General features: G+C 34.0%; 1 protein-coding gene and 1 long non-coding RNA gene across 4 annotated transcripts in view; one reads left to right on the forward strand and one right to left on the reverse strand.

Moving 5' to 3' along the window:
• The window catches only part of LOC129247326 (uncharacterized), a 79,660-nt gene extending 70,925 nt beyond the window's left edge, over positions 1-8,735 (reverse strand). Inside the window, exon 1 of the long non-coding RNA XR_008582550.1 lies at positions 8,061-8,735. This is a non-coding gene — a long non-coding RNA (uncharacterized LOC129247326). The remainder of the gene's footprint in view (positions 1-8,060) is intronic.
• Positions 1-27,593, forward strand: part of LOC129247325 (uncharacterized) — a 242,798-nt gene that overhangs the window by 107,929 nt on the left and 107,276 nt on the right. For all 3 annotated transcript variants that reach the window (XM_054886411.1, XM_054886413.1, XM_054886412.1), the window contains one exon: positions 17,879-17,912. The gene's annotated coding sequence lies outside the window, so the exon portion shown is untranslated. The remainder of the gene's footprint in view (positions 1-17,878; positions 17,913-27,593) is intronic.

Consider the following 27,593-nt stretch of genomic DNA (forward strand, 5'->3'; position numbering starts at 1 on the left):
AATAAATCATCCAGTTTTGTTTTGGAATAGCGTTTTTACTAAACAAAAAAAAAATGATTTTGAGTGGTGGAATTGGTTCAGCTGCCAGCTTTTATTAACACTAATTTACAATATAGTTTTATGATTTATGCAGTTCTATTACAAGTATAGAATATAGGGAGTTACTAAAAAAAATACCCATAGAAAAAAAATTAGAAAAAAAATATAAAAAAAATGTAAAAAAAGGTAAGAAAAAAAATAAAAATTTCAGATTAACTTTACGAACTCGAAACAAAAGCCATCAAAATACTCGTATAAAAAAAGTGATTCAGCAAAAAAAAAAATTGTTTTCGTGTCCTTACTTATATGCCAACTGTATCATTAGATTTTTTCATTTCAATTTCAAAAATGATAAGCACGTGCCAACGACTTGAAAACAGAAATATGCTCGTGTAATTCCAATTTTTGCACATTTTTTATTTTTTTATTCACTGTATTTTATTTATTACTTTATTTTTTTGCTTTCGTTATTCATTTAAAAAGCTTTGCATTTCAGTCACTGTGATTCACATGTAAATCAAATTCATTTGATGCGCAATAAATGTGCTGAATTTTGTTACACTTTATCACGAGCCTGCTTGTAGTATGTATGTACATACATGTCGGGACTGTGCAACTAATTTTTTATTACAAATAAACTCTGTTACGAATAAAACTATATGTGCATGTATGTATATATGTATGTATTAGATGTATGAATTTACATATCGATTTGCGATGCCTCATCAACACTGATTCCTCTTACCTGCTGGAGCAATTCAATATTTTAAGGTGGCTTCTGATTCTCAGGCCTTCAGAATTGCCTTCTGGAGCAATTCAATATTTTAAGATGTCTTCCGATTCTCAGGCCTTCAGAATTGCCTTCTGAAGCGATTCAATATTTTAAGGTGGCTTCCGATTCTCAGGCCTTCAGAATTGCCTTCTGGAGCTATTGATTTGAGGTGGCTTCAGAATTGCAGACATACCCACTAGAGTGCCCCTCCAATATATGGGATGAACAAAAGTATTTTTTCGCTCTTACCCGTTTTCGGATGGGCCAATTTTTAGGAATAAAATGTGTATCAAAAATAGTTTTCTCTAGCGAAAAATAAATAAATAAATAGTCACACTAGATTTATTGGAAAGCTCAAAAAATGATCTGAGAACGACCCAGTTACTTATCGTTCTATAACTCTTAAACTATCAATTTTAGGTGGTTCGTGTGAATAGGTGTTTTTATTAAAAATCAAGTAAGGAATATTCCTTTTAAGGGGTAACACCACTGTAGAAATTTCAAAAAATTGAATTTTTTTTTATAAGCTTAAAAAATTCTTTGAACCTTTTAAAATACAGATTAAAAAGTTTTATACGCTACCGAAGTCTATTTCATAAATATTCTAAGCTTTTAACCAAGCGTTAGTGACTGCTACCTAACGATTTCTCCAAATTTCCAAACTTTAAACGCGTTTTTCTCAAAACACGTTTTCTGAAATTGGCACGCAGCATAACTCAAACAATTTTAAATATTTTTAATCAGGTTTTTCACTACGTCTGTATAATAACCTTCTTAAGAGAAGAGCGTAGGGGATTTTCGATAGATTAATTTAAACGATTGTTATAATTATTTAAGTGCCGTTTTTTTAGTCCAAAATAGAGTTTTTTCCTTCAAATGCTTGCTAATTCCACAAAAATAAATATTTTTTAAATCCCATACGTGTTTCTCTAGCTATTCTTATCTAGATTAAGAAAAAAAATGTTTCTTTGTTCCAGATTAAAATTTGCACCCTCTGTGCTGCGTGCCGCGGAGCTCCTTCAAGAGAAACCACATTACAAAAATGTCTCCAATGCCGCCATTTTGTAAAATTTTTCGATCAAACTTTGTAGTTTTGTATTTTAGTATATAAGTAATAACTTCCCAAATCAGAGTGATTGTTTCCCCTTTCCTTCTATACTAAAAAATTCTTTAAAAATCGTGTTTATTTTACGCGTGTACAGTGGTGTTACCCCTTAATTACTTTTCCGGCGTCCGACTGAGTTTTATTTGTGCAATAAAGGAAAGAATTTTTTCAAAACCCTTTCGTATAAATTCCTTTGAGTGATTCTCATGCACTTTTAAAAGATGGAGAAAAATTTTCTGAACACATCGTTGGATAGAGTATTAAATGTGAACATATTTGAAAAAAAAACATACCGGCGGTTAGCTATTGTAAAATACAATAGTTTTTTTTACATGCCATTGCTCTAATGTACATCCACCTGCGACCCATATCGATCGTCAAGGCTTTGATTATTTATTTATTTTTTTGTAAATTCAAGTTTTTTGTTTCAAATATAGTTCATACTACAACAAGAACAATGTACAGTTTCGAACTGTGTAAAAAATTTGTAAAAATTCGGTAAATTACTTTTTACAAGAATTAAAAACAAAATGCAGTATGCATGTAAAAAAGGTATGCAGTTTCATATATCATTGAATTTTTGTTTAATAAAGTGCAAGTTTCAAGTGGTTCATAAAACGCGTTGATTTTTGACAATTTATTATGCTGATGGAGTTTGGTGTTTTCTTCCATTTAAAAAAATGTGGAGTAGGCGTTAATAGAGAAAATGCACAAGACTGAGTCCGAAAAAATTCTCAAAAAGCAGTGTGATTTTTTATCAACTTGAAACTAACACTTTATAGAAAGTTTGATGAAAATTTGCAGAATTTTTACAAATTTTACACTTTATTTTGACGCTGAACTCTACAAGCCTGCAGATGATTTAAAAAATTTTAGCATTATTACCTGCCTGTCAGCAAACTCGTTATTACAAACTGATTTAAACAATCTATCCGAATTGAGAATAGAAAAAACTGTCGGTTAAAGTTCGAAATCCCATTGTCTCTTCTAATAACATTTCTAATGCTCGTCTTTCTGCTGTAAAGGAGATTCAAATATAAAATAGGTTTTTTTACTGCTGATTCTCCTTTATTAATCACATTAGGTTTATTATTTCTAACGTCTATTTCAACTTGCCAGAGACTTTATGCACGAGGCATGCATGTGGTCATATCCTAATATTGCAGGATCGCATAGTTGTACCGCTAATTACTCGGTTGTCGTTGTCCTCTTAGTAGAAACAGGGTGTGCCATGGGAAAGTGCAGGTTGACGGTTAAGCAAAAGAGGCTGTATATGATATACCCATCTTTCTTACATCCCAAATGATAGCAATATAACTTTCATTGTCTCGGTTTTTTCTAATTTTAATTGTGACAAATTCCACAGAGGTAAGTTTTGTTTAGATGCTGGTGTTTTTTATTTGTTATCACCAGACCAATCTTCTAGTATTAGTAGAAACTTACTGGGGCTTTGAAATATTCTATAACTTTTTGAGCTCTCTCATAGAATTCTATAGCTATTGCTTTTTGGCTAGAATATTATTTTCTCTAACACTATCAGGCATCAATATTTTATTCATCCCGTACAGATATCCCTAAATTGGAGCGCCCATGATTTCATCTCCTATCACTACCGGGTGACGGCCCCTTACCCAGATAGGTAGTTGAGGTGGCTGTCGCAATGACACACTTAGACCTTTCATAGGCCCATTGTGATACCACTGGATCTTTTCCTAACCCAAATAAACGCAAATATTTTTACTCATTCTCTTAAACAACTTTTTGAATATGAATATCTTAAAAAATTGAAAATTCCAACTTCACGTTGTCAGAGTCACATTTTGGGCAACTTCATAAAAATTGTATTGACATGTGAAATTTTTGACGGTTCTTTGACCTATTTAGGGATGGAAGCATCTATTTTGGCACGGCTTTTAAATTTTGATAGCATTTACCATAAGCAGCTCAAGCCCGAAGACGTTACATTACAAGCTTTCGTCATCCGAAGCGAAATTGTAAGATTTTCTTCCGCTGTTACGTCACTGGAGACTCGACAGCAAAATTCTGCCCTCTCATTTCTCACATATTCACACAATCATCCGAGCAGTCGTTGTTCAGACAGTAATGAACTGAAGTGAGCGTAGACTGTGTTGATTTTTTTCGTATATCACCAACACAATCTTAGTATTTTCGTAAACAAACCGCTTTTATAACCCCGGCTGCGCCAGCAAATCAACTCATTTCTTCCATATCGCTGAGCGCGGGCTAACGGCCTGATGTTGGGCCCGAATTCTGTACACCTTGGCTCAAGTCTACCTCGTTTTATATCGGATCAGCGTGAGTAAGTTGAATGAGTTGTTTAACGGAAGTACTCAGAGAATATTCGTAGGAGTTACTGACCTCTGCCTCATAAATGTCGTATTGTTTAAATGCGCTCTTAGGGAGAAGCAGAAATGCGTAGTTTGAATGTTGAAAGATAATTGTGTGAATATGTCATGCACTCTGTTGAGCAAAATATACAACTACTTTTAAGTTCAATAGTGAAATATGGTACCGAATTTGAAACTAAAATATATACAAGGCTAAAAATTTCACTATTACAAATTCTTCCAGTTTTCCCTCTCTCGGCTATGGGAAGTCATTGCAAGCTTTCTTTAGGAATAATTATACTCACATATACATATATACACACAAGTAGGTGAGTATACTCTGCAGTTCAAAGCCAAACTATTCAGCAAATACTCTGGTTCATGAATTGCTATATGATGGAAGAAGTCATACTAGTCCGAGAGTGGTTAAAAATGTACCAGTCCAAAAAAGACAAATTAGAGGTGTTAACAAAATAAATATTCTCTTATTAAGTTCTTAAATAACTTTTTTTGAAATCGCATTTATTTAATATAGTTTCAGAATAAATAAAAATTTTAAAAATGTACCAGTTGAAAAATGACAAATTAGAGGTGTTAACAAAATAAATATTATCTAATTATGTTTCTAAATAACAATTTTAAATATATTTTTTTAATTACTTACAATTAGTGGCAGAATAAATAAAAAATGTAGAAATTTTAATTTTAAAAATAAAATTTTATGAGGCCGAACGACAAATTAAGAAAGAAGAAAGATTTTGTAAATATTTCATTCATGCTAAATTATTTTTAAACGTTCTTTTATCAATTTTTATCTTCTTGTTCAACTCGTCCAAAACTGGTGATTTTCGTCACAAATTGGATTGGTACCTTCTGTGTGCATTAAAAACTAGTTCACTAACTGGTATAATGCTGATATAGTGACCGATATAATGCTCCTAATACTGATATAATGCTCCTTTATCAATTTTTATATACTTTTCAACTCGTCCAAACTGGTGATTTTCGTAACAAATTGGACTGGTACCTTCTGTGCCCATTATTAACTAGTTCAGTAATTGGTATAATGCTGATATAGTGACCGACTAGCTTAATGATGTGATGCTGATGCATAGGTTGACAATGAACATTTTAAAAATACCGGTAGCTAGCATTGAAACTGTTACTCGTAGTAGGACAGTTACGGCCTCGTAGGTTTGACTATAAGGTGTGCAAGAAGCACAGATTTGTGTGTAGCTGTGCAGGAAAGCAATACATTTTGTTGTTAGCGGACTGTATTTAATCTGTTAATAAATTTGCTTTTGTTAACTGAACTGGTGGCGACAATTCTAAGTTCTCAAGGAAATATTTTATTCATTCATTTGTGTTTTCAAACACCTAATTGCGCCTGAGTACCCGCGGCAGGCTGATGAATTAGCAACATATGCATTCAAATGCTTAGAACAGATTAATTTCCACCATATTTTGAGTGGTAAATGCGCACCAAAGCGGTTTTCGTCAAAAGAAGAAGAGATATATAATAAAAAATGTTAATAAAAACTATTTAAATTTTAAATAAAACTCAAAAAAAAAAAAACACAAAAAAAAACAAAAAAAAAAAATAATAAAAAATTAATTACCAGAAGTAAAAAAGAAGGTTTTTAGATGATAGATATCCAATTGTGAGAAATATTCGCACAAAATTCCAATTCGAACCTTATAATTAAACAACTTTTCTAGTTATGAGCCATAATTTGCTCAAAACCACCGCCAACAACCCTGGTTCTCACGTTCGTGCTCGATTTCCGCAAAATATTGTATCCGCCGCACCTGCGCAAAGAGCAACGCAAAAAAAAAAACCAAAATAGAAAATAAAAAAAATTCAAAAGCGACTTGTTGAACACGAAAATAACAAATAAATATAAATTAAGCGTTTACGCGCTTAGACAATTTACACTAAAAGCGGCAATGATGTCAGAATCACTCAGTCTGTAGCTGAGCGGTCCGCTAATTCGAAGATGCGCCAGGCTACGAAGTGCAGTTGATTGTTGAAAGTTTTTTTTTATGATTCGTGCTAAACTTTTCTATAAGTAAATGTACACAAATATAAGTAGCCAAGTACGAGTAAACGACAATTTTCATTGCAAATTAACTAAAAAACATGTTTTTCGTTAAAGAGAATAATTTGTATAATAAACAATTACTAATGATGCATAATTCAAGCTGATTGTGTTGTTGCTTGTTTAAGTAATTACTTTGCGGTGTTTTACTTTCGAGTTTACTAATTCACATGAATTCACTGACATGGAGCCAGAAAAGGATTCGGAAATAGATTTGTATTTATTTTTAATTTCTTTATTTTTCTCAAATTTAATTCAAGTAAATTTCGATATTTTTATGGATTACTGAATTTATTGCAGAAAAATCGAAAAAATTTGTTTTCACATGTTTTTTTTTTTTATTTACGCTGTAATAGATTTTTTTATGGGTTTGTTATGTGACTTTACTCGTGTCGAGTATGACTCCGAGATACTTAATCACCCCCTGTGAGAATATTTCCAGCGCACCAACTGTAATCCTCATAGTTCTTTTTTGCCTCCGTGCGCTTATAAGCTTCTGGACTGCCAGCTCCAATCCCACATTACAGAGCCTTCACTGTACTCTCGCTGCTGCAGCGTTACATTTTGCTGTATGCCTTCATGACTTCTCTTAGTCCGGGAGCCAGGGGTCGATATTGGACTACGTTTTTATACCGTTAAATTCTTGACTATACTTGTGATTTAGCTTTCATGAATAAGGAAAGTGAACGTCAGCTGGCGCACCCGCGATGAGTGTGATTGTGGGAGGGTACGAAACGTGTCGAAAAATAATTTCTACCAACTCATTTTATACCGGCTGAATTTTTTTTCATGTATTGTTGACATTTAGTAGAATAAAAAAAAATAGTCAGCTGCACCGTAGAGGGGGGAAAATACGTCAGCTGAACGCAATGATACATTCTTGCTTCGGGTGACGGTCATTATTATATTTTCATATGTCTCCAAAATTATGTAAAAAAATTTCAATCGGCATAAAGTAAATTTACTTTTTAATTTGTTTTACAAGTTCGCCTGTTCAGCTGCCGTATTTTCCCCCTCTACGGCGCAGCTGACTATTTTTTTTTATTCTACTAAATGTCAACAATACCCAAAAAAAATTTCAGCCGGTATTAAATGAGGTGCTAAAAATTTTTTTTCGATACGTTTCGCAGCATCCCAGCACGTACCCACCGCTACTGGACCAGGTGACGGTTGGTTTCGTCATTCATTGGATGACGTCTGCCTTCAGTATTACAATAAGTCGGCATGAAATGATGAGGTCAAAATGACCCCTACTTTTCAATTTTTTTTACAAGTTCACCTGTTCAGCTGACGTGTTTTCCCCCCTCTACGGCGCAGCTGAATGAAATGATGAGGTCAAAATGACCCCTCTTGGATTATCTTAGAAGCCTTCTTAGAAGCTTCACTGCAGCTGAGGTTCAGAAATTGTTATTTTGTGTTGGTAATTTTTACCGTGCAGCACAGATAATATTGATTATGTGGCAAGAGTTGGACATATAGTGCTAATCTTGCACCGTCAGTCTGTTTGTGCCTCTTTCCACTTATACCAACTTTTCAACCGAGAAAACTTAGAATAAAAACGCGACTCAAAAAATGGTAAAATATCAAAAAATAAAATGGCAAGAATTCAACTTAACAAAAGATATTAAAAAAAATCTTGTTCAAATTTGTTGCCGAACTTTTTGGAGTACCCAATTTTTCAGCTATTACACGCTTACTTGCTTTTTCCCATCAAATAAATCTCTTTTATTATGACTCTTCAGACTGTGATTAAGACAAAAAGTTAAAAAAATATTTAAATGTTTTTCTGCTGGTTTTTGTGTTTTTATTTTAATTTTTTTTTATTAACATTCGGTTAACTCCATCTTTTGTGAAGTTGTTGAAATTTTTATTGCATTTGCTGCTTTATTAAACTTTTTTCATATTTTTAATTATCTTTCCTTTTTGCTTTATTTCTTCATTTGTTATTTTATAACTTGTTTTGCGTGCAAGCGTGACGATGACTCTAAATTTAGAATATTTAGTATTTGCACGATTTCGTGTTCTGTGTGAGAAAAAACACGCAGTTATTGTAATTCGTAGAAATTGAATTTTTTAAACGAAAGATCACATCATAATGTGTTTTGTTTTACTTTTCCTTTACCAGCTGCATGCGACAACAGCTTCTGAAATAGACTTTTCCGTCACTAACGGCTTTACGTAACTGAACAAACGTCTATTAGTAAGATACAGACATTTATTTTGTAAATGGGAAATGCAAATGTGAACTGTGAAAAATTAAAATATGTACTCAAGTGTATCTGAACATTATATAATAGGCATTTAGCACTAACAATAACTACAGGTAAAAAAAAAAAAGTAAAATAAAGTGGAAGTATTCCACATAGTGAGCGAAGTCTGTACACTGGAAGGCGTGACTACAATTAATTGTAAGGCAAAAACAACTAATAACTTTACCGTACCTGTTGACTGGCTTATGAGGAAGAAGCGCTCAAGGTAGAGTAGAGTGGAGTGGGAGTAGAATGGGCGTGGAGAGTAGAATCGGAATGGAGAGACAGAGAGGCGTGTATGATTTAGTACCCTTTTATTATGTGACTATTTAATGATAGTTCGGGTGGGTCATTAGCGCACAGCAAAGTGGTGCCATTTCTCTAAAAATGTTTAGCTTTGTAGTTCGAAGACTTTCATGGCAGATAGCGATGCAATAAGCTTCAGAGTAGTAGTGTAGGTTTTCAATATTAGATTTCATAAGCCTGTTAAAATGTGCAGACAAATTCTAAGCGAAGTACAAAAATAACAAATAGCACAAATTTTTGGAGAATTAAATACAGGATCATTCAATAAAACCACAGATTTTCTTTTATAGATAAAATAGAATTTTCAGAATTTTTTGAAAAAATCTAGGTATGTAATAGTTTTGAAGGTCGTTCAATTTAGGTGTACATTTTTGCGTGCTTCATCACTTGTGGTACAGCAAACGAAAATAAAACCGCATTTTGCTTATAAACTAATTTATATTAAGTTTATTTTACTCAACTATGCATGCAGAAGTATACCAAAAAATTACGAGGCAAAGTCTGAGATATGTGTTGAATAAAACGAAGCGGGTGGTGTTGGCGGTGGTGGGAGCTTTTTTAGTGTGAGCATAGAATGCAATGTACAAAGGCCTTTGTTTTTGTTACGATAGTGAAATGTCGAGCAACGAACACAACGATTAATGGGAGAGGGGAAATGGGCATTTTAGTGCGTTTTTATATCCAAAGCTAGGCAACACTGCAGTAGCGAGAAAGAGAATTGACTTCCGAAAGCAGAAGAATGCCAACAACACCTGCAATCGCGGTCAATGCCACCAGATGTTAAATAAAAATAAAGTATAAACATTACATTTTAATTAGAACAGGCTAGAAAAATGTCTTAAAGCAAGAACTAAAACTCCGAGACTAAACAACAACAAAAAAATCCTAAATCAAGTTACGAAAATGGTAATCTGACCATACTGGTGCTAAAACCACGTTTCTCGTTGTCAAATTCGCTGAGAGCAAAGTAACGGGACCACGATAGGCGCCATCTCATTATTCTTTCCATCATGGATTTTATTTTATATATATTAATATTTGAGCTCTCGAATCCACTCTCCCTGGATGGCGTAAGATTTATGGTATTTTAACGGCACCTCACAAAAAATAATTGAATGGAGTCGAAATTGCAGCTTCTAGTCGTTTATTTGCAAATGTTAAATCATAAACTAAATTTCCAACACATAGCGGACATTATTTTAGCTAACAAAGTAAAAAAAAAAATCGATAGTTAAAATTTCAAGGGCCAGATGCACCAGCTTGTATTAAAAGTTTGTGAATTTGCTATTATGAATAGAGCAAATGATGAGTAGACAGTCGCGACACTTATAAAGAAAGATTATTTGGCAAAAGTCGCACAGGCATATCGTTTAAAAGGTGTTATGTTATGAAAGTTACAGTTGACGTCTGTTTGTAATTGAAACTCTGCCACTTGTGCAAATATGTGAGCTCTCATTAAAACCTCGCAGTACGAATTCAGCGCTACCTTTTTGTGTCGGTGGTACAGCGTAGTTCTTCAATAGCTGTTGTGTGTGGGTATTGAAGTTTAGTTAAGGATATTTACACAGCCGCATAATGCAAAAAAAAAAAAAATAAAAAAATAAAAATTTACTAATGAAATTCTCTCTATCTCTATTTATCTCTAGTGAAAGGGTCCAAGAGATGCCAGAAAAATGTGTGGCCTGTAGTTGCTTCAAGGAATTCTATGTAGTTTCCGTCGTTTGATTTGAATTTATTTGATTTGATTTTATTTTATTTGATTTTTGTTGTACCACTGCAAGAAACAACTTTGTGGTATATTAAAGCTCTGCGAGAAAGTATTTTTCTGAATCTCAAATCCTCAAAAATTTTTAAAATTTTTCAAAATTTTTTCAGACTTTCAGAAAAATTTGAACAGTTTGCTAAAAATTGGTTTATTTGTTGGCTTTGGTAATAATAAGAAGTAAACTGAAAAAATGTTTGATAAAAATTGTATAATATTGAGATTCCCTAAAGTTTGGAAAATTATGCATAAAACTTAAATTCATTTAAAATAAAAAAGTATGATATATTTTATCCAAAAAAAGTTAAAAGAAAATTTATGAATTTATTAAAACTTCAAAATTATTAAATTTTTTTCAAAATTTGTTTAGTTAACTTCTTACTATTATAAGGCAATTGAGCACCGCGACCAGAAAGATCTTTTGTGTCTCCTTCATCGATTCAGAGTATTTTTCTTAACAAAATTTTACTACAATTACGTCAGTTACCCATCATCACCAATGCGCTTCTGTACCACATTCACTCAGCCTATTGGCGTTCAGTTAATACTCATAACTAACAGGCTGAGGTGTGGTCTTTAGTTGCCTCTTACGACAGCCATCCGTTACCGCGGGAGCAACTACTTCACACGCTGTGGGGACTTCCTATTACACTCAAGCCTACAAATACAGAGATTTTCAAAAGAATTGACGACAATATATTGACCTAAACCTAAAATATTGGAATTAAACTTTAGCTTGAGAAACTTTAGGCTACTAAATTTCATAATTTACTGAATTCATTTAAATATAAAAAAACCGAAATCTATATTTACATAAAAATGTCTGAAATCTGTTAAAGAAAATACTTTTACTATCATATTTCTCAAAGACGACACAAAATAATTTCGCCTGAATACCAAACACACACCTTAAATTTCAAATAGGAAATATTTAAATTGGGTTAGTAAGTGAGACTACGCCATGACTCCCCACTAACTGACATAGCGTCGAAATGGAAACTGAAATTATTTTCTGTCAGCTGCTCTTGATGATGGTGGCCGATAGCTGGCAGAAAAATGTTGTTTCGAAAAACTAACGCTCAACACTAAATTGTGAACACTAACCATTGAATGGGCAGCTAACTACCCGCCACTTAGTCATAACAACTTTAGCAACTCAACAAGTCGGGGAAAGTGAAAACACTTGAAAAACTTTTGCGGTGGTCAAACTACAAGCGCGCCGCCCATTTGAACGCTGTGCATTACAAAGAGAGATGTGCGCTTAGACAAATGGGTGAATAAATAGTGGAACGAACAAAAACACAGAAAAAAAGGCGTACAAAAATATTGAAACATTAAAGCTGGCAGGAGGAGGTGTGTAGAGAGCGGGTTAAAAATAAAAAGTGAGGAGGTTAGTGGCGAAACCACTTAATGCCTGCATCTGAGTGGGTCTAATTGAGATAGCACAGCAACGAGATGACGCTGCTGCAAGTTGGTGTAACTTTCAAGTTGTGTTAAAATGTTTGCACAGAAAATATTATTTCTATTACAAATTATTTTGACCATCTCCTCTGTTGTTGTCACAAAGAACTCGCATCCAGACTGAATTGGGCAGCCAAAATCGTTGGGGCACGTTTTTCCCAGCCACTTCGTACCATTAAATGTTTTGCTTTTGTTTTTGTATAAAATTGTTTTTTGATTTCTGACAATTGAGTGGTTACACTACACATTTTTGTGAAAAATTGCGCTTGGCGGTTCTCCAAACAAATTGGAAAATGTGTCGGCGCGACCACTTCGTGACAGGCGCATAATTGAAGACAATTGAATAAGAAGTAAACTCTGACAGGCATTTAACACTTACTGCTGCTTGATCTTGCCGCCTGCAATGGGCGGCAACGCTTGAAAGAAGTTTCTCGGGTAATAATAGTGTAATTGAAGATGAATAGCTTGAAGAAGCCTAATTTGTTCATAAATAAAATACCGCTTAAGTGAAATGCAAGAGAAAGAAAGAATATAAATAACTTGGAAAATTTCTTTAAAAAATTCTATATGGTTTTTCATTAAGAACGCGCGAATTGTGAAATGAAAGAGATCTAAAAGTTTCAGTGATTTTATCGCAATTGTTTTTTTTTTGGTTTTTATATTCGTATGCCTGCGATGACATATTGTGATTTCGGGTAAAGGGCGCATGGTCCACTAGCATTCTTGGATGCCATCTAAATTCAATAAAAAATAAGAGTTATGCCGGCCTTCAGTGTCTAAATCATCTGTTTATACCAGAGATGTCACATTGATCCACCGAAAATAGTAGTTAAAGTTAAATCGCACGATCTCTCTGGCCTGTGAATGTCGTCGGCTCGCGATATGCCGAAGCTCTCATATTTCTCATCCAATAAAGTCGCTGATGGTCATGCAGTAGGAGATTACATCCAATAGTGTTAGCAGCAGCCGATATCAGCCACCATTGACAGTGAACGCAACTTTTAGCGCATCTTCGATAATACCTTCGACTCAAAATCGACACAAATTAGAGAGTTTTTCGGTGGCCAGCAGATATTTTTGCGCAAGTAGTTCCCTAGAAACATATAGAAGGATAATTGATCGTGAGGCCACTTTAGTTGACCTTAGATGTTAGCGGAAATTAATTTTCAAAATTTGTTCGCACTGCTTACCACTGCATTTAGTATCCTTTTTTATACTAGGTTGTTGAAAAGGTTTTGCGGATCGATAAAAAAAATACAATTTTACCTGTATGGTTTGAAACACAATTTATTATTTAGTATAGTATTGTTCCAATGCGAGTTCAATTTATGGGTTTCATCCCTGAAGTGAGAAACTGGAAGCGCTGCAAAATACGCTTTCACAGCTGTTATGACCTCATCATTTGATGAAAAACGCTTTCCACGCATGCATTGTTTTTTAGGTCTGGAATCCATCTGTTTCCAGCCGTTAAGGGCCAAATCTGGTGAATACAGTGGATGCTCTAACAATTCGAACTTTAATTCATGAATTTTAGGCATTGCTAAAATGCTTTTGTGACACGGTGCATTGTTCTGATGAAAAAGATTTTTTTCTTTCACAAACTGGGGGCTTTTCACAAATTTTTTCCTTCAGCTACGTTAAAAGTTTACAATAACATTCCAAATTTTTTATGTTACCAGTTTAAAAGTAAACCACAAACTTCATTTCTTCTTTTGTATCCCAAAAAATAGAAACAAAAAACTTAAAAACAAATCGTTTCGGAGCCGAAGAACCTGGTTCACACCACTCTTTAGCCTCTTGTTTGGATTAGTATCATAATGATAGACTCAAGTCTCATCCATAGTGATGAATCGATGCACAAAATCCACTTTATCCTTTGGAAAACGCTCTAAATGTTGCTGAGAAAGTCGCATTCGAATGTGTTTTTGTTCCATTGTTAGCGAATGAGGCACCCATTACGCACATAGCTTTCTGAAAACTAATACTTCATCAAAATATTGCTTACTCAGCCTAATGAGATGCCTAGGGCTTCTACTAAATCTCTTTCAGTCACTTGACGATTTTCCAATACGATATCTTTTTTTTCTGCGATTTCTAGTGTTGTTTCTGGACTTTGTTTTTGGACGTCCTTGAAGTCCACATTAAGTCGGAAATTCTTCTGCACTAACTAAGATACAAAAAAGTCAAATTTCTCTAAGTATTTACTTTCGTTTTTTTTTTCTGAGCAATTATATTTCCTGCTTCCGAGAAATGTCTTTCGGAAGGAACAGCAAATTTTATAATTTTTTACATATTTTACACGCTACAATTTCTTCGAGTAAGTTTTGTCGAAATTTTTCCAACCGGAAGATATTGGAGATATTGCAAAATCGCAAGTTTTCAAAATGAACTGCACGCAGAAATGTACTACTTTAACTCTCTTGATATGACTGAATGAATTTATGATGAATGATAGTTAGAGCGCTGCTATTAGCAACTGCTGTCAAAAAGTCAAATACTGTCACTGATTGGGTGAATACTTGAGAAATGATCGTGACGAATTCGGCTGCCGAATCTCCATGTGACGTGGCAGCCAAACTTCTCCTCACAACTTTCTTTCTCACCATAGCTATGGTAAATAGCAAACCTGGTAATCTATCATCCTTGGCGTAATAAGTGTTTCACCATGGATGTATGTACGTGGCAGCGAGACTAACTAAAAACTTATCCGCTATAAGGCCCTTGCAAGGCGGGTCGTCAAGGGGAAGCTGTTGGTTTTTGCAGCGCTTCGAATAAATGCTAGTGGGACTTTTCGGGAAATCACGTTCTGTAGCAAAAAAGTCATTAAGAGCAGCGTCAAATGGACATTGCTGAATGCCACTTAATGATTTGTTGCCTTTATTTAAGAAGGTTCTTTTTGGTTCTATATAAATTATACCTTTTATTTCTACCCTTATATTTCATATTGCAAATTAGCAGATAACTAATTACCCACTAAATTCAGGTGGGTTGGTTTATATACCTTTTAAAAAGGTTGAACAGAATTTGTAGTTGGTCAAAATTTATACAATAAATTAGACGAAATGCGGCAAAGTAATCGCCAAAAGCGCAAAATTCCCAACGAACAAAATGCAAGCTTCCAAAACATCGATGCAAGCAAATGAACTTTCGAGTACCCAAAACATTAAATTAATGCGTCGTCAGCTACCCTAAAGTTTTCACTTGGGATCCAATGACTTATTACTGTTCCCACTCGTCAAAGGCAAACTGCGCAGATAACGACTTTAGGCGGCAGCAAAAGCAGTTGATGCATTTAAAAACCACATTTCGGAGGTGTCTGAAACAGATTGGAGAAAAATGGTTTGACAAATGTTTAGCTGTATAGATAACAAAGGTGAATGCTTTGAAGAACAATAAAGCCATTTACAATGACAAATTACTGCCTTTTTATTTAAAGGCTCCGAATTTCAATAGTGGCCCTCGTATAATAGAAGGAAATTTAAAGTATTTAATTTACTGCGGCTGTGCGGCGCTTGCCAGTTACATTCGCTTGGGTGAGATGGATAAAATAAAAAAAAATATATATTTTGATGAATGAGTGACTCTTTGCATATGCGTGTATGTAACTGTTTGATTGGCCACATGTAAATTGTAAATATGTAAAAGCTTAAGATGACTTGTTTGACCCACCTGTTCGATTCGCTTAAATGGTCAAGTGGATAACTTTCTGTTTGCTCGTCAACGATTCAGTTAATCAGTAAGGCTTGCTGGTGCATCTGCAATTAAAGCGTGTGGTTTACATGTACGTATGTATGTATGTATTGTATAGGTATATTTCAGCGTGGCATATACGCACTAAAGATTTCATTTAAAGCCGGTTCTCGGTTTGTTGGCTTAAGATTTATTAAGAAAAACTTTCGCAAATATGTAGCCACATTTTTATTAAACACAGCTACTTTTTGTTGTTGTTGCTTTGTAGTTTTTGATGCAGATTTCCATTTGTAATAAGCTGGCATAAGCAAATTCGGATTGCCGAAGCAAAAGAAAACGTAAATCGAGTGTTTTTTTGCAAGAAGTCTCATCTCAGGGAGAGAAAAAATAGATGAATTTTGGAATATCAAAAAAAAAAAAAAACTTTTTGAACAATAAATAGTAAAAAATTAATATCGAATAATGAACGACAAATAATGAAAAATAAATATGTAATAATAAATAAAGAGTAATAAATAATAAATATTAAGTAAAAATTAGAAAATAAATAATTAATATAAAAAAAATATATTAATATAAAATAATAAAATTATAGTCTAAAAATAAAATAAATATTAAATAATGAATAATAAACAATAATCGATTAATACATTTTTTTTGCTTTTTGCGAATGAGGAGTTTAAATGCCAAATGTATCATCAAAGCTGCCGACGCAGCAATGGTACATATGTCCGGAGACTAAAACACTCCTCCTCGTTTGGAACCATCGCCTACCCCAGAACCGCTTTCGCATTACTTGAGAGTTGTGTTCCATCTTCTCCATTACAAGGTCAATGTTAGGCACTCAAGCGCCCAGGTCCCGCTTTTTCGTTCGGTGAATTGTTTTCCGCAAAACCACTAATGATTTCCCACGCATGCATTAGAAGAAGGAGTATTCAGCGTCATCTTCAGCTGCGTTACGGTATATGCATCTGTTTATTACTGTCAACAGTGACGTGGGTGCCGATACGCGAGTGCACTGACTGTTTGTGTGATGACAGGAGGTACTTCGTTTTGTCCTCGTTCACCACCAGACCCATTCGCTTTGATGATGTCAATACCATCGGAATACGCCAACAATTGTACGCTCTTATAAAAAATTGTTCCTGAGCGACTAAGTTCTAAGTTCGTACGATGCTCTCCAACATCAGGTTAAAGAAGTCACACGACAGCGAGTCACCCTGCCTGAAACCTCGTTTGGTATCAAGCTCGAAAAGGTCCTTCCCAATTCTGATGCACTTGCTGGTATTGGGTAACGTCATCTTGCGTAGCCGTATTATTTTAACGGGGATACCAAATCCAGACATCGCGGCATATAGGGGCGATCCTTTGGGGATGTTCGGAGGCTACTCAGAGGATACTTGGGCGAACCCCAGAAGTTACGAGCTGCTTGGACCATATGTAGAGAAATCGTCCTGGCCACTTCGAAGGGAATGACGATCAGGTACTCTTCCCGCTTGCGTGGACTTCTACATATGGAGCCACAATTAAATTTCTATCACTTTACCACAAATTCCTTCGAAGAAATCATTTAGTTTTTTATTTATTTGTTGGACTTGGGCATTAACATCCTAGCATGTTCATAAAGAATTAAAATTCGGTTCATCCAATTAAAGAGAATCGACGCAATTCGCTGACTAAGCTGTTTTAGTTAAACTTAGTGCGTTTATTCTTGTGTTGTTTCTTATTTAATTTTATATAATTTTTTTTTATTTTAGTTTTTATTTATTTCATATTTCTTATATCTTTTCACTTTATTTTTAATTAAATATTATATTATTTATTTTTGTTATTTCATATTTTCTTTATTTTTCGTGTCTGATATTTCAGCAAACGGCGTAATCATCTGACGCATATTTCATGATTCACAGTTATTTTATAATTCAACTTTACAATATTTTGCAAAAAATCCACATCTTAGCATAATAAAAGTTTGCAAGTGGTTGATGAGTTTACGATTAAGATTATTTTTTAAAAATCATCTAAACAAGTTTTTTCTTTCTTTCAGCAACGTTCTTGGTTAAAATTACAAACTTTCAAAGGTAAGTGAACATATACATACTTTTTTACGTACATTCATACATCAATATATGCAAGCAAATTTTTCTAAAAATTTAGACTAAAAAGTAAGAAATTTTGATGCAAGTTTTTTTTTAAGTTTTTTCTTAATTTTATACCAAGTTTGAAACTGAGTTACCTGATTTTTGTTGTAGTTGAATTACTATATATTCTTATAAAAAAAAAAAAATAAAATAAATAAAAGTAGCATTTTTTTTACTTAAATTTTATTTGGTATTCTTGTTTGGGGAAAAAGAAATCCATTATTTTCTCGACAGATGGATGTAGTGATCGATATCTCTTAAAGTATCGATCAAACAATTTAAAGTTTATGCTCGTTGTCAAGATGATATTTCACACTAAAAAAAATCGTTTGCTTTTTTTTGTTTTTTCCATTCAGTTGTGAGTTACAGGGTGTTAACAATGGGAGTCAACAAAGAGAAAATTCGGTATTGGGTACATTTTATAGTTTTTCTTTGATAAAGGTGAAAATACTAGCCAGGCTGAAATTGTAAAAGGTGTTTATGGAGCCGATACTGTAACAGCAAATTATCGTACGTGCAAATTTGGTTTTGTCAAGTCCGTTCAGACACTTTTAATAGTAAAGAAAATGTCATAAGTGTTAATAGCCGTAGCATCGCCGAGGAGCTAAAGATCGCCCACAAAGAATTTGAAATTATTTGTGCAAAAATTTTACGCAAAAAGATTTATGCCTTGATTTAGATTTATGTACCGCAAAATAAATTAAAAAAAAAACGATATGTCGCGATGTTATTACTTTGAATGCCACTGTGTGTATGCATTTACAAGGTGGAGCAAAATTAATCACCTTATTGGAAGATTCATAATTTTTGCAAATGACGTCGTTTAGCAATCATATTTGACTTGTGAACTATACAGACTCAAAAAAATGTTTTTTTAGCAAAAAAGTTGTTCAAAAACAAAACAGATGGATAATTTTGCACCGCCTTGTATAATTGACGCATACATCATTTGAAAGGCATTTCGCCAAGTTTCTCCTACAATTTTCCGCGTGCGTCTTGTGTGAGTGGGTATCGCTCCCGGGACTAACCGAATTTTAGTCACGTACAATTCCACTAACTGGAGTTGGTTGGATATGAATAATCGCAAAAACTTATCGTATAATAAAAACCAACAATCGCTTATCAATTCGTGTTTATTTTGATTAGTTTTATTTTTGCAGAAATAAATGTGGCTTATGACAAAGCCAATGGCAATCAAAATGAGTCATTAACCGGAAAAATCTAAATGCGATTAGCAGTTTGAAAAGGTAAAGGGTTCGCTTAGCTTGGATGAAATGAAAGTTTCTCCTACGCAGTGATAAGGAAATTCTGTCAAACATATCAATGTACATAAGGCGCATATGTATGTGTGTATATTACTTATAGTACCTTTTAGAGCAGCTTACCCTGCTAGGCATAAAAATTGAGTTTGAAAAAGACATTAAGTAAAAGTGCGCATATGTAGTTCTGTATAAAAGTTTGTTAAAATGTGCGCACATGTTTGCTTTACTGCTGTAACCCGCAATAAAAAACTTGTCGCAACGATTTACAAAGTAAATATCAACTTAGTTGCCACTTTGCGAGTATTCACTATCTAAATTATAAATATAAACATATACATTTATATATGTATATGCCTATATTAATATGCATACATATAGATATGTATTTGCATATTCATCAAGCCACCCAACATAAATATGTGTGCATGTATATGTGTGTATAGGTAATCTCGTAAAAATGATAGCGAACTGCTCCATCAGCAACAGCAGGCGAAGCCTCTCTTTCTCCAGCGAACTCCCACTACACTCGACATTGCGGTAGGCATGCGTGCATGTATGTGTGTGTATATGCACAAGTAAGTGTTGACACCTTCATAGGGGATGTTTTGATTGCAATAAAGTACGAGTATATACGCACCGACATGCATAAGATGATAATATCAGAAAACGAATGCTTATAAGCCTATACTGCATATATTTTCACATACATTTGTAAATATGTATGTATGTATGTGCGAAAGTACGTTTATGAGCTACAATTTTTGGCAACATTCCGCTTCCAATTTACATATAAACTACTCCGTTCATTTTCCTTTGCCTTACTGAGTGAAATTTAAATATTTTTCATTCATCCCATTATTAACAATATCACCCGCTCCAGCCACATTCCGACGAACTTCAGCTGATATACAACCCTTAGTGTATGAATTGAAAAAAGTTCCGAGTAAATTTGCATAAAATTTGATTTTTATGGCATGGAACCTCGAAATTGAGCACGTCATGCAAGTACGTGATGGTACGTGATATTGTTGGATTTTTGTTGTTTCATTTTAGTTTTGAAAAGGAAATTCTCAAGCAGTGGTTGGTGCACGGTTTTCATACGTGTGAAAATGTCACGAAAAATAACTCAATGACAGTCATGCAGAGGGGTTTATTTTTATATTGAGTTGTATGTACATATATATAGTGTAGATATGTACATATGTATACATTTTATGGGTGTATGTTGCATGCGAATTTTTGTATATACTCGGCTTGAAATGATGTATACGTGGAGTGGGCCTGGAGTAGCGTCAATGTTGAACAAAAGCTTATTTAGTCAAGCACCTGCTTCGTACGTCCTGTTGAGCTCTACATTATAAATTAATGGAATGGAAATCGCACTAATTACACTGTGTTGGGATACATTTTCTTTTTTTTTTTTTTGGCAAATATCTTACTTACTCTAGTTTTCGAAATGACGGTATTTGAAAATTTTTTTGAGGCCGCTGAGAGTTCATTTAGAAACAACCTTAACGCACAAATGTTACAATGAGAAGCCGTTCGGACCATTAAGGGGGTATTCTGGTAGACGCCTTAATTTTAGGTATTTTTAAAACTAAGATAAAAAAAATGAAATACATTTTTACTATCCATTTTTTATGGTTTTTAATACATATATAAAGTATAAAAAATTAAAATAAAAAAAAAATTAAAAAATCGTGGATTACAGGCCGGTGGAGTGGGGGCTACATAAAAAACGGTGCTCCATGGTTGACATGATTCCAACCCTTTTAGTGATCTAAAACAAACAAATTAAAAAAATTCTTCATTAGTTAGGATGTCGCTATCGGATTACGCCAAATCAAAGAAAAAAAATCACAAAATGGCGTCATCTTGGAAAAAAAATGTTTTTTACCCTTTTTTTATCTTTTCAAATTTTTTAAAAATACTTCAAAGGTAAATTTTTCAAAATGCGAGCACGATAGACAGATCTATAATAAAAAAATTGTATCAAACTTCAAAGCGATCGGTCAAGTAGAACTAGAGATATCTGGTCGTCACCATCTCAAAAAAGTAGTTTTGAGAAAATCGCGTTTGAAGTTTGAGCAACAATTCCAATAGAATAACTTAGGTCATAATATTTAGTACTCACTCTGGATTAATCGGCGATATATTTCCAGGCATTTATTATAGAAGTATAAAGTATATATATATGTGTATAGAATAAATAGAGGTTGTGTTGTATACAAAAGATTTTCTGGAACGAACGAGTCCTCAAGTCGTCCGGTAACATCTGCCGTTCATTGTGCGATTCGCTCCACTTGGCCGGCTTAGACGCCACGTCACAGAATCCGCTGAATCTCCGAAAATAATTCGAATTTTGAAAAATTCGTTGAAGGGCATATTTTTGAAGGTCTAAACTTTGAAAATATGCAAAAAAAAAAAATCGGTTTTTTTCAAATTTTTAGACCAGAATACCCCCTTAATGTATGTATGTATGCAATGGCGGTCATACTAAATGCGGCTCGACATGTTACAAGCGTTTTATTATTTATGTCACTTTTTAAATGGATTCAAATTTTAGTTTGGGAAAAAGAAATGGATTATTTTGGCGTACAATTTTTGCGCAAATGAGTTTGAAAATGTTTTATGGTCGGCGACTACTAATATGCCGGTCAACTTCGATTAATTATGTGATTTTATCGACACTTTCGACATTTTCTTTAATATCAAAAGTGTCTTAAGGAGATGGATACATGTAAAGGGCCATATTTTCCCTGATTTCCATTAAAATTAATTAAAATGAAGAAGTCAATATATTTTTTTCAAAATTGGCATACCGTGTATTTATACATTAAAATAATATAATTTTTTTTTTATTTTAAGCAGGAACGCCACTGGGGGGTCAAAAAATAGTCGATTTTTGGGAATTTTTTTTTGTATTTTTTTTCAATGATTATTCGAGAATCGGACAAAAGGCAGTTTATTATATATGTATTAAACTATGTTGATGTAAATTTTTATTAAAAAATACTGAAAATTGACAAATTTATGTAGTTTAAAAAAAAATGACGCCATCTAGTGGCTGCGATACAGCAATGAATAATTACCTGAAATCAAAAAACCAAAAATTTTATTAATCTACACAATATTGGCTATCGTTGTATGTAGCCGTTTTTTTGTTTGTTTTTTTTTTTTGACAAAATGGTGGGGATTTGAATTTCGATGTGTGTTTTTCACCATTTTTTTGATTTTCAACAGGCCCAAAAAAAATAGTTATTTTCAAAATTTTGAAAATCGGCTACGTACAACGATAGCCAATGCGATAACAAAAATTTTGAAAAAAGAAAATAAAATCGGTTCATTAGTCTTCGAGAAATCGTTGCCACAGTATCAAAAAAGTCGTTTCGAGAAAAACGCGTTTGAAATAAAGCATCGTATCGCAAGCGGTACGGGCCCGAACCGACGGGTGCTCACTTAAGTGTACATAGAATCGGGAACAAAGCGAATTTCGCTTTAAAATTTTTACCACATTTTCTTGAGTAGTTATACTAACAATTTATGCAAAAAAAATCGATTTTTTTGAATTTTCACAGTGGCGTTCCCCCTTAATAATTTAAAATGGCGGATGTACACTTAATTATTCCAGGAAGGTCGCAGCGGGGCTACTAAACCGGCGGGCATTGTAGCAGCGGCGTCAGTGACCTGAATACAAAAAACCAAAATTTTTTTTGTTTATTAATGCCATAATTTTTATATGAATTAAACAAAAATGGATAACAAAAAATCGTGGAATAAAATGCTTCAAAAAAAAAAAATGAATTTTGGGGCGCTCCTATTTATTTTTTTGAAAAATTTTCGAATTGTAAATTCACATAGAAAGTAATATCATAAAAAAGATGTGTGCAATATTTCAGGGAGATCGGTCAATAACTTTTCAAGTTATCGTGTACGCCAATTTGAAAAATATTGTTTTGAGAGAAACGCGTCTAAAGTCGGTAACATAACTATACTTCTCCCAGCACTCGAATAGAGTCGTCACGGTTGACGACCTATAATATAAGAAATACTTAAATTTACTTTCTAAAAATTTTGTGACGTATTCTTAAAGGATTATATTAACATTTTATGAAAAAAATTTTTTTTTCGAAATTTTACAGGTATCTGCCCCCTTAACAGACTTGACAAAACCAAATATGCACGCAATAAGCTGTTACAGTATCGGCTCCAAAAACACCTTTCACAATTTCAGCCTGGCTTGCATTTTTTAGTTTTAAATATCACCTTGACAGCTAGCATAAACTTCAAATTGTTTGATCGATGCTTTATGAGATATCGATCACCACAGCCATCTACTAAGAAAATAATGTGCTTCTTTTTCCCCAAACTAATATTTTATTTTAAGGAAATTTTTTATAAAAATTTAGTTCATAATAAAATAAAAATTAATAAATCAAAGTTTTAAACTTCGTAAATAATGGTAAAAATTCAATAAATTTTCATTAAAATTTCAAGTTCCTAGTTAGAATCTTGGATATACAATTTTGTACCCCATTCCATTCTGGCATAATATAATCCAAGTTTGAGTGATTGAAAATTCCCAATGTTTTCTGGCAATATTTTTTGTTGACGCTGTTGCTATTTTGTTGAGCTTTACAGTATGCATATGGACTTATACAAACCTATAGATAAAACGCATGAACCGTTATCTATGCAAGCAAAGTGTATTTAATACACAATTCCCCGTAAAACTAAATGCAACTTTGCAAATTGATAACATTTGCTGTGCACCTAAATCCGTTAAATATGGCCAGCCAGTGAACTGATGACAATTATTGTGGAGTGACCATAAAATAAAGCAAAATATGTATGTATACAGCATATACTTGTATGCACACCCTGTGCCTTTAAAAAACGTAAAAATAAAAACAGTAACAAAAAAAAACTATAAAAAAACCGGTAAAAACCTTTGGAATCCCTTTACCACTTAACAGTTTTCCTTATCGGAGAGGAGGCCAAAAAGTTTGCTAAATGCAGTGGAAAGAGAAATGAAATACGAAATATTATTTTCCTTTCCATATACTTGCCCTAACCACTCTAATTCGTTCCCCTTTGATTTCTCATAGCACTTTGATCAAAAAGTTCCCGGAATAACAGCCAGGCGTCGCTATAAGTCAATTGCTTTGCATTATTTTTTATGTTAAATTCCCACATCGGTAATTAACCTTCCTACTAAAAAGCTATGACAATAGCTTAACATTTGTTAAAAATACGCAGTATTGAGTAAATCGAGCTCTGCACGCGTTTTAAATTTTTTACAATTTTAAAATTGGATTTTAATTTGTAACAACGAGTTTACATTATATTTTTACGCTAAAAATGGATTCAATGGTGCGAAAACCTTAAAAATGATGGGAAACTGTTTGGTAATGATAGTCTAAAGAAAACCGTCAACAAACGTTTACGAGTGGCACGAATGCTTAATTTATCGAGGGAAGCGAACGAAGTGGCAGTCCGCCGACATGAAAAGATCAATAAAGTGAAGGAAAAGTTGATCAATAATTGCAAATTAACCATCAGAGAGCTGACAAAGGACTAGAAAATTGCGTATGGATCCATTCAGGTCATTGTAGTTGGGTTGGCAACTAAGTAATTGCGGATTCCACTCATATATGGCTTCAGTTGAATTTTTAGGTTTGCGGACATTGTACAAATGTAAAATATATTTAGTTATTTGATAGTTGACTATTCAGCTGTCAATGAGTAAAAGAAGTTTTTTCATCAGTTGCGTAGTTTTCGTTTAGCGTTCGTGGAAAAATGGAAAATAAAAAGGAACATTTTCGTCATATTTTGATTTTTTATTTCCGCAAAGGGAAAACCGCATCCCAAGCACATAAAAAGTTATGTGCCGTTCATGGTGACGAAGCCTTAAAAGAACGGCAGTGTTGAAATTGATTTGACAAATTTCGTTCAGGTGACTTTTCACTCAAAGATGAAAAACGCTCTGGTCGTCCAGTTGAAGTTGAAGACGCCCTAATCAAAGCAATAATCGATTCGGATTTTCCAAGTACAACAGGTGAGATTGCAGAGAAGCTTTATGTATCACATACATGTAAAGGGTGTTTTTTTTAGAGGTTAGGTTTTCAAGATGAAATAAAACGTATATAATTTAATGTTATGGCCAAGAATTTAGCTTTATTATAAAGATAAGGGTTTTCCATTATGTTTTAAAAATGATTTCGGGCAAGTGGCCGCCGCGGCTGGCTCGAATAAATTCCAGCCGAGAGGCCCAATTATCGACCACTTTTTGCAGCAATTGGGGTCGTATGTCAGCAATAACGCGCCGAATATTCTCTTCCAAGACGTCAATCGTCTCGGGCTTATCTGCGTAGACAAGGGACTTCACATAGCCCCACAAGAAATAGTCCAGCGGTGTTATATCGCACGATCTTGGAGGCCACGCCACAGGTCCACGGCGCGAGATAATGCGCTCACCAAAAGTTTCCTTCAATAAATCGATTGTTGCGTTGGCTGTATGGCATGTAGCGCCGTCTTGTTGGAACCAAAGGTCGTCCACATCAACATCGTCCAATTCAGGCACGAAAAAGTCATTAATCATGGCTCTATAGCGCTCTCCATTGACTGTAACATTATGGCCGGCTTCATTTTTAAAGAAATATGGACAATGATTTCCTCTACCCATAGAGCACACCAAACAGTGATTTTTTGAGGATGTAACGGCGTCTCAGCAATGGCTTGTGGATTATGTTCACTCCAAATGCGACAATTTTGCTTATTGACATACCCATTCAACCAATAGTGAGCTTCATCGCTGAAATCACATATTCAAAAACTCGATACATGGGTTCCTCATGAACTGAAAGAAACGCATTAAAAGCTGCGATTTGCTAAAGAAACGTAATGAAAATGATCCATTTTTAAACCGACTGATAACTGGCGATGAAAAAAGGGTTTTTTACAAAATATCAAGCGGAAAAGATCGTGAAGCAGGCCAGGTGAACCAATTCAAAAAACATCATAAGCTGATATTCATCAAAAGAATGTTTTATTATCAGTTTGGTGGGATTACAAAGGAATTGTCTACTTTGAACTCTTACCACCCAACCGAACGATCAATTCTGATGTCTGCATTGAACAACTAAGGAAATTAAACAATGCAGTTGAAGAAAAGCGGCCCGAACTGACAAATCGAAATAGTATTAAATTCCAACATGACAATACAAGGCCACACACATCTTTGGCCACTCGGCAAAATTTATTGGATCTTGGTTGGGATGTTTTGCCACATCCACCATATAGTCCTGACCTTGCACCATCTGTTTACTTTTTGTTTCGATCTTTACAAAACTCGTTTAATGGTAAAAATTTCAATAATGATGATGATGCCAAATCGTACCTGATTCAGTTTTTTGCTAATAAAAACCAGAAGTTTTATGAACGTGGGATTATCATGCTGCCTGAAAGATGGCAAAATGTCATTGATCAAAATGGGCAATACATTACAGAATAAAGTTATTTAGTTCTATGAAAAAATTTGTCTTTGATTTTCTAAAAAAATCCATGCTTGCCTCGTGTTGCTGCAAAGTTGGCTCCAAAGCACATTAAGTTCAAGTAAAAAAAGGACCGCACTGATATCGCCAAAGACATGATTTCTAAGGTTGAATCACACCTAACATATGTACATCAAACGCCTCAATACTGGAGATGAGGCGTGGGTTTGTGAGTATGACATGAAATCCCGGCATCAGAGCAGAGCTCCGAATGAATAAAAAAAAAAGCCACATCGCTTTCAGTCAAAAAAGAAATCAATTCTTACAGTTTTTATTGATTATGGATGCATAAGCTGGTGTTGTATACCACGAATTTTTGCCAGAAGGTTAGCGATTTAGTAAGGACTATTATTTGAGTGTTTACTTGAAGTAATTCGCCAAAAAAGAAAGAATTTGTGGGAAAACAACTCATGGATTTTGCACCATGATAGCGCACCATCGCACAGTGCCTTACCTTTCGTGAATTTTCGACCAAGAACGAAACGAATTTGGGTATTTTTTTCCATATAAGTAATGCTCGAAATTTTTTTGTATGGAGGAAAACTCCCAATACCTCAGTAGGAAAAATTGAAATTGGAAAATCAACGTAATTTTTGAGCTACTTGAAATGTCCACTAATTTTATTCCTTGAAAAATTTCACATTTATATGGCTTTCCCAATTGAAAATAAAAAACCTACTATATATCAGAAAAACAGCATAATGCATATTTTACCGCTCCTAGTCGGAACGTAGGGCGGATATTTACACTTTGCTATTACAAAATTCAATGAACTACAAAAATGCATAATCGAAAATTGTTCAGAA

This window comes from Anastrepha obliqua, chromosome 5, assembly GCF_027943255.1.
Source record: "Anastrepha obliqua isolate idAnaObli1 chromosome 5, idAnaObli1_1.0, whole genome shotgun sequence".
In the NCBI taxonomy this organism is placed as follows: Eukaryota; Metazoa; Arthropoda; class Insecta; order Diptera; family Tephritidae; genus Anastrepha; species Anastrepha obliqua.